Here is a 7,217-nt window from a genome sequence, read left to right on the forward strand (position 1 = left end):
TATATAATTGTTGAAAGTCCTGACAAGGAATACTGAACAGAATTCTGGGTTAGTGAAAAAAAAAAAAAAAACTGTAGGCACACAAATTGGCAGTGGCATTTTGGAAAAACTTAGAAGCTTATGTTTTGTTAAAAAAGATAAAATTACTTTGACTACAATGAAGCCGTTGTTTTATCTCATGCTGGCCCCCACCATGACTCTGGCTTAAGCTTTGAAAGTACCAGAGACATGTTCTGAGTAAAAAAAAAAAAAAATGTAATTCCTATATTTACTAATGTTTGGCCAAAAGAGTAATTTTATTGTTGGATTGCAAAATTGTAGTCATGCAGCATCATAAAAAAAGAAAAAAGAAGAGAAAAGAAAATTATTTTTTGTTTATGAGATGATAAAGTTGTAAACAAGTAACATAAACGGGGGTTTCAAAGTAACTTTGAAGACAGCATGCTAGCAAGACCCAAAGTAATATACCTGGGTCAGATAACCTGACAGATTTAAAACCAATGTTGAAATTCAGAAGCCATGGCCAGAATTAAGTGAATGGATAAATACAAGTTGATGTAAAAGTAATGACAATGACTGCAAAGAACTTTGAGAAACATTTGAGTTGTGAAAATAAAGTAAAAATACAAATATAAAGATGTTTATTTTTAAAATGCATATAATTTCTGACAAGTTTTAAACTGGGCTAGAGTAAAATGATAGTACGATGAAATTATGTTAAAAATGAATGAAAATGCATTGTTACGAGTCCTGAATCCCTCAGAGTTCTCTCTCTCTCATTCAAAGTAAGCTAAAATGCCGTTATCTGAGCTTATGTTTAAGTGATAAGATATTTATAGTACAGCACAGTGTTTCAGTCAAATCATAGGCAGAGATGCTAAAGGACATGCTAAAAAGAGTTCAGATTTAATGCATTAAGAGGGCAATTGGTAGTTAAATGTTCAACTGCCCAATGCATGTAAGAAATAAGAGATTATAAAAATAATGAATAACAATTTAGGAGCAATTGTTGAAGAGACATGAGGTCTTTAAAATCATAATACAGACCCTGAGCTATAGATGTAATAATTTTGAATAGTTAAACAATTGTATTGCTATTTGTTCTATGACCAGTAACTTATCTGTCTTATTTTTAGTCTCCACCATCATACAGGGCCTGATGGCTGCAGCTACAGAAGCAACAGAAAATTACAATGAATGGACGGGTGTGAAAAATAAATTCACTGAGTAATCTCAGCATGATAGTTTGGAGGTATCCAATTGAGTTTAGCGATTAAATATTAGTTTGATTAACCTTTTTCAATGTTTTAACACTAGTAGGTGCTGTCAATGGCTCTCATGGTTCTTGAGTGCACCTTTCCTAAGCTGCAGGAAATACTGGATTCTGGAAGAAGACTGTCGAGGATGTTGCAACGGGAAAGAGTGGTTACCAGTGTGCATGAGGTGATTTCTCAATGACGGGTAAGATCCTCTTCTGGCCAATAGGGGACAACCTAAGGCAGGGGGTCACCGCCACTGGGCACCTGCCCTGAAGGGTGGTGTTATATGTGAGATGGTAGTGGAGTTGAGCGGATGCTTGATAGGCCTAGAGCATCATTAAGAGGGGAACTGTATGAAGTACAGCAATCTGCCTCAAAATGTGAGCTCCTCCAGACCTGATCACCAGCAACCGCATTCCTTGACTGATTGTTGTGACAAGTGTCCACAACTTGATGCAACTATGCCAGTGGATCACACCCTGAGGACAAGGAGCTTATTTATAAAAAGTTAATGGCAATGGGCTTTCAAGAACCATCTGAGACCATGTGATGACAGCCATTATTTTGAGACAAAAATTTCTTATGAGGCTAAAATGATATTGAACTAATATGTCTATATCATAGTCTTTACTCATGCAGGTCATTAGGCATGACACAAGATGATAACAAGATATGGTGGTGGCTAAAAATGAAGACTGCTTCTGCTTAATCAAGAGATGGTTTAGATAACAAAGGTTAAGGGAATTAAGCATGTAAGGTAAAAATAATTTTAAAGAAATGTTCCTAGCATTATGTATTTTAAACAGTTTAAACTGAGATTTTAGATCTAGAAACTTTGACATTTTTAACTTATTTGAATAATTTAGGGTTATATGTTGTAATGAATTTTATATTATAGTCTAAGTTAAAGTTTGGCAAAAATTGTCAAAATAAATAAATAAATAATATTTTGCACAGTAAGAGATAGAGAGAGAGAGTGCTTGAGTGGAGGCAGGGATAGTGCTCTTCTTCTATTATTGGCCTGGTAAGAAAGAGTAACCAAAACAGAGCAATAATTTTAAGACCAAAACAACCCAGCTGATTTTTCTCAAAATAAAAATCATTAATGAACAGGCAAACTTTGAGATTAGATAAGAGATTAGGTACAAACTTGGTAAAATGCACAGACAATGTTTGAGTTTAAATCCTTCCGATTTAATACCAAAAGGAAAACCTTAAATATGAGCTGTTAAAATATAAATGTGTTAAGTATGTGCATGCATGAGGATGGCTATATATATATTATTGGGGGACAATTCTGTTCCTGTTTTGTTTCAATTGAGTCACTAACCTCTGGAATGAGTGTTTTATCATTACAGATGTGTTAAGTGAAATTACTTTACAGAAGTCGATAATTCTGAGTAAAACTAATGAAAAGACAATGCCAAACATGGGACGAGCTTTAAGAGGATTGGTTATCCAGCTCCGTCTGCTACTGGTAATAATGACTTGTTTTGTCTTTTATAATACTGATTTAAATCACTCTCTGGATTAATATGTTAAAGAATGTTTATATGATTGGATTTGTGAAATTTAAGTTTGCCGTCCAAAATGGGTTTAAAATCCATGCCTAAATTTAAATGAGGGTCTAAATTTTAACAAGTTAACACTTTGTTGTTTGAATGGTGAAGGTAAATATTTTAGACTTGATGGCAGAAAAACAGTGACAGATTGGCTACGTCACTAACCAAATTATCCAGAGAGCACCCTCACATAAAGAAGCCTGGTGGGAAAACAAAGGAGTGAATCCTGCTTGTGTAATATAGTGCAAAAGCTTTATGTAGTGGTTTATGTAGAACAGAGATAAGTTGAACAAAAACGTGTGGATAGCCCCTTAATGGAGCAAATCCATAACAAGAGGTTTGAATTAATTGAAATAGCACAGCAAAAAAAAAAAATAATAATAATAAATTTTGTTTGAACAAAACAATTGTAATATGCTCTATGGAGCTGCTTATGAACACCTGTCAGGTCAAATCAAATTAATATTGTGAACACTGACAGGGCTTTTTGATAATGTATATTGTTTCAATACAGATTTACAGAAACTGAGGATGTCTCTTTAATAAATATTTGGGCGTTTAGAACTAAGTAATAGTATTGTTCATTTAGTAATAGTATTGGGAAATCTGTGTGCTCTTTTTTAGTTTATAATAATTTATGAGTAAATAAATATCACAACCAAATGACAAACATGAATGAGGGTTTTAAAGACATTGATCACGTAGCTGATGTGTAAGCATTTCTAACTGACAAAACAGTGAGAACTAAATTGACTTAATACGAGGTACTGAGGATTTGCTTCTGAATGTGTCATTAATATAGTCTGAGTACAGTAATATGGTATGATAATTGACAAGACTTACATTTAAAAAAAAAAGGGTAATAATAAGGCAATGAGTATGGTTAACAGTAATGTCCTGGTATAAAATACATGCATGACAATAAGTGGATAGGTTAGTTGTATTTTTGAAGTTAGACACTTCGATACTTAAAATGTAATTTTGATCAAATGTTGTTAACAATGACAAGTTTGGAATGAAAGGGTAAAATGGATATTCAATCTCTATAATTGTACCATTGATCGGGAAAATGATAGATTTTCATAAAATAAGGGTATCTTTACTGGGATTTAGGTTATAAGCAATGTCTGTATTTGGTATCTGTGAGGTGACTGAGGGTCTGACATATGTCAGGAATGCAATAACAGTGGTTATTCATTTAGCCCGGCTTCCAGAGAATAATATATATATATACGTTTATTGTAATGAGTTTATTTTACTATATGACCAAATTAACTAAAATTCATCATAGTTGTATAAGACATATTAAAAGAAAACAAATAAGACAAATATCCTTCTTAAGGGTTACATTTTTTTTGAATTGGTTATAGTGTATGCGTTTTTCTTTAATGATTTGTTAAATCTGGTTAATGAATATGCAAATTTAGTCTTAAGGCTGTTGGATAAATGTTTGGTTTTAGAGGGTAAGTGTGAAGTAGCTGTAGTAGGAAGAGAGGTATTTACAAAGATATGTTGATGAAAGTGAGGACACTTTTCCAGGTAGAGGGACACACAGAATGATTCACTGGAAAAGACATTATGTGAAGAAAGACTAGTGCAAGTGCCGATATTGTGGGATTAAGTAAGTAGATTAATGTATATGGGAAATAAGAATGTATATGGGAAGTATTTTGTACAAAATAATGTGTTTATTACTAGAAATGTCAGCCAGTACCAGAGATTTTAAGTATGCACATGTTTAAGTTGACCAACAGTCTGCATTCTTAGCATGCATCACAACGACACCTGACCTCATTTATTAGACCAGATGTGGGGTATTAGACCCCACATTGATCTAAAACGGGGGACTGAAGGAGTGGATGCCGAGTTGCCATATCCTTCATACCAGAGATGGGACCAAGTCCCCATGTCTGCTTCATACTGATATTATATTATATTATTACATGATTTCTTGTTTGACTATTAATCAAGTTATAGCAAGAGTGAAATGTGTAACCTTATGTGTGCTGTATTTCTTTTCCTCAAGATTAATGTCCACATATTATGTGTGTGTATCCAACCGTAATGATAAGACACTTGCCAGTGCTAGAAAGCCTTGAATTTTAGATAAGTTCTCTGTGTATGTGTTTTAGTATCTGTCTGTACAGGGAGAAGCTCAGACAGTCCCAGGACAAACGATCAACTGCCAGTGTCCAGCGTATCAGATCTACGTCTTTGGAGAGTTTTATCTAGGTTTTGGAACCAATCAGAATTTTGTTGACTCATGTATTGACGCAATTAGTATCCTCTGTCAGGGTATAACTGTGGTTGATTTTGTATTGTACTGGGGGCGGCCTGCGAACTCCTTCGAGAGTGTTGAAGCTGACTTCTGCTGATGAAATTGCAAACTATTTTCTTCAAGTAAAATTATTATTATTAATTGAACTCATCTCTGAGTCCTGGTCTTCATTGCGACATATCTGGTCCTTGGGTTTTAACTGTAAATTCCCCTACAGCGCCATGGACACGACTTTTAACAAAAACTCAAGATCTTCACAACTAAACATCACACAGGTCTTTAGATTAGACTGACCACAAAAAAGACATTGATGTCATAACATTTCTAGAAATAGTCTGTCACAATTTAAAATATATCACTTCCTGTTGCCAATAGGTGGCGCTATGACTATAACTGAATATGGGCATGTAGATCTGTTCAGGTCAAGAGTCTCATCTAACATGTGAAGTTTGGGGCAGATTGGACATTGTATGTCTGAGTTACAGCAACTTTCTTTTTCATAGCGAAACATCGAAAATTGTCAGGCCGCCATGGACACGCCCTTTAACGAAACCTCAAGATCTTCGCAATTTAACATCGTAAAGGCCTTTAGCTTTAACTGACCAAGTTTGCTGTTGATCTGAATAAATCTCTAGGAGGAGTTTGTAAAGTACAACCCCTGAAAATGGCAAAAACAGCGCCAATTTTGCAGAGAAAATTCTAAATAACCGACTTCCTGTTGGGATTCAGATTTCGTACCATGAGACTTTTTTGTAGGTATTGGAGTGTTACATATGTGTCCCGATTTTTGTACGTGTACGTGGAACATAGCTCGAGGCACACTACGTTGAATGTGTATAGGTGGCGCTATTGAGCCATTTTGCCACACCCGTTGGAATAATGGCCTTCAGATGTGTTCAGGCCAGGACTCTTATCACACATGTGAAGTTTGGGGAAGATTGGTCATTGTATGTCTGAGTTATAGCAACTTCCTGTTTCATGGCGAATCATCGAAATTCGCCAGGCCGCCACACACGGGCCCTTCAACGAAAACTCAAAAGCTTCGCAATTTAACATCGCAAAGGCCTTTAGATTAGGCATACCAAATTTGGTGTTGATTTGAAGAAATCTCTAGGAGGAGTTCGTTAAAATACAACGCATGGAAATGACAAAAATGACACAAAATTTGCTCATAAAATTAAAAATAACCGACTTCCTGTTGGGTTTAGAATTTGGGTCCAAGAGTCTTTTTGGTAGGTATTGGAGAGTTACATGTGTATACCAATTTTCATACATGTACATGAAACGTAGCTCGAGGCGCACACCGTTGAACATGTATAGGTGGCGCTGTTGAGCCATTTTACCACACCCACTTCTGAAACCCATATCATATGTACATTTTCGCCGGTTCTGAGGTGTGTGCAAAGTTTCATGACTTTTTGAGTATTTTTAGGCCCTCAAAAATGCGATTCATTATGGAGAAGAAGAATAATAATAAATATAGCTGCAAGCAGCGATGGCGGGCTCAAGCCACCAATGCCATCGCCACCCCGGTGGCATCAGGTAAACTGTGCCCAGCGGGCACATGCATTCACAATATCCCTCTGGCAGTGAGGTTTTAAAGGATATGGCAGTTAAAGGGTTAATCCGAATCATCAAGACTTTAAAATCACATTCACAGAACAATATATATAACTTTAGTGACACTTTACAATAATATTTCATTTCTAAACATTATGTTAACATGAACAATATTTATATAGCATTCATTCATGTCAGTTAATATTCCAAACTTAAACATTAAAACATTGTTTTATTGTGATTTTTTTCCAAGCACATTTTACCAATTCCAAACCATATCAATCTTAATAACTACCATTATTTTTCATTTAATCATTTATGAGTGCTATACAATAGTCCAGGAAAGCTGGAAGAGAAAAACTCCTTATATTCATGTGTGCAGAATTATTGGGCATGTTTTCTTTTACAGATTAAATGCGCTAAAAAAAGAGTTTTAACTCTGTAAAGCCTGTGAGAAATATCAAACACAAATGCAATACAGAAATTGATAAGTTAAGACTTGGCCATTGTACAAAAAATGCTGACTGGGTCATGAGGTCAGAAAAGAAGAAGAAAAAA

The 7,217-nt window shown here is 35.1% G+C and overlaps 1 long non-coding RNA gene across 1 annotated transcript; it reads left to right on the forward strand.

Annotated features, from left to right (window-relative positions):
* The first annotated feature begins 290 nt into the window (after nt 1-290).
* On the forward strand, nt 291-5,249 carry LOC128024899 (uncharacterized). Its single transcript, XR_008186061.1, has 2 exons — nt 291-3,269; nt 3,303-5,249. It is a non-coding gene; the product is annotated as an uncharacterized LOC128024899 (long non-coding RNA).
* The last annotated feature ends 1,968 nt before the right edge of the window (nt 5,250-7,217 follow it).

Source organism: Carassius gibelio, chromosome A12 (genome assembly GCF_023724105.1).
Source record: "Carassius gibelio isolate Cgi1373 ecotype wild population from Czech Republic chromosome A12, carGib1.2-hapl.c, whole genome shotgun sequence".
In the NCBI taxonomy this organism is placed as follows: domain Eukaryota; kingdom Metazoa; phylum Chordata; class Actinopteri; order Cypriniformes; family Cyprinidae; genus Carassius; species Carassius gibelio.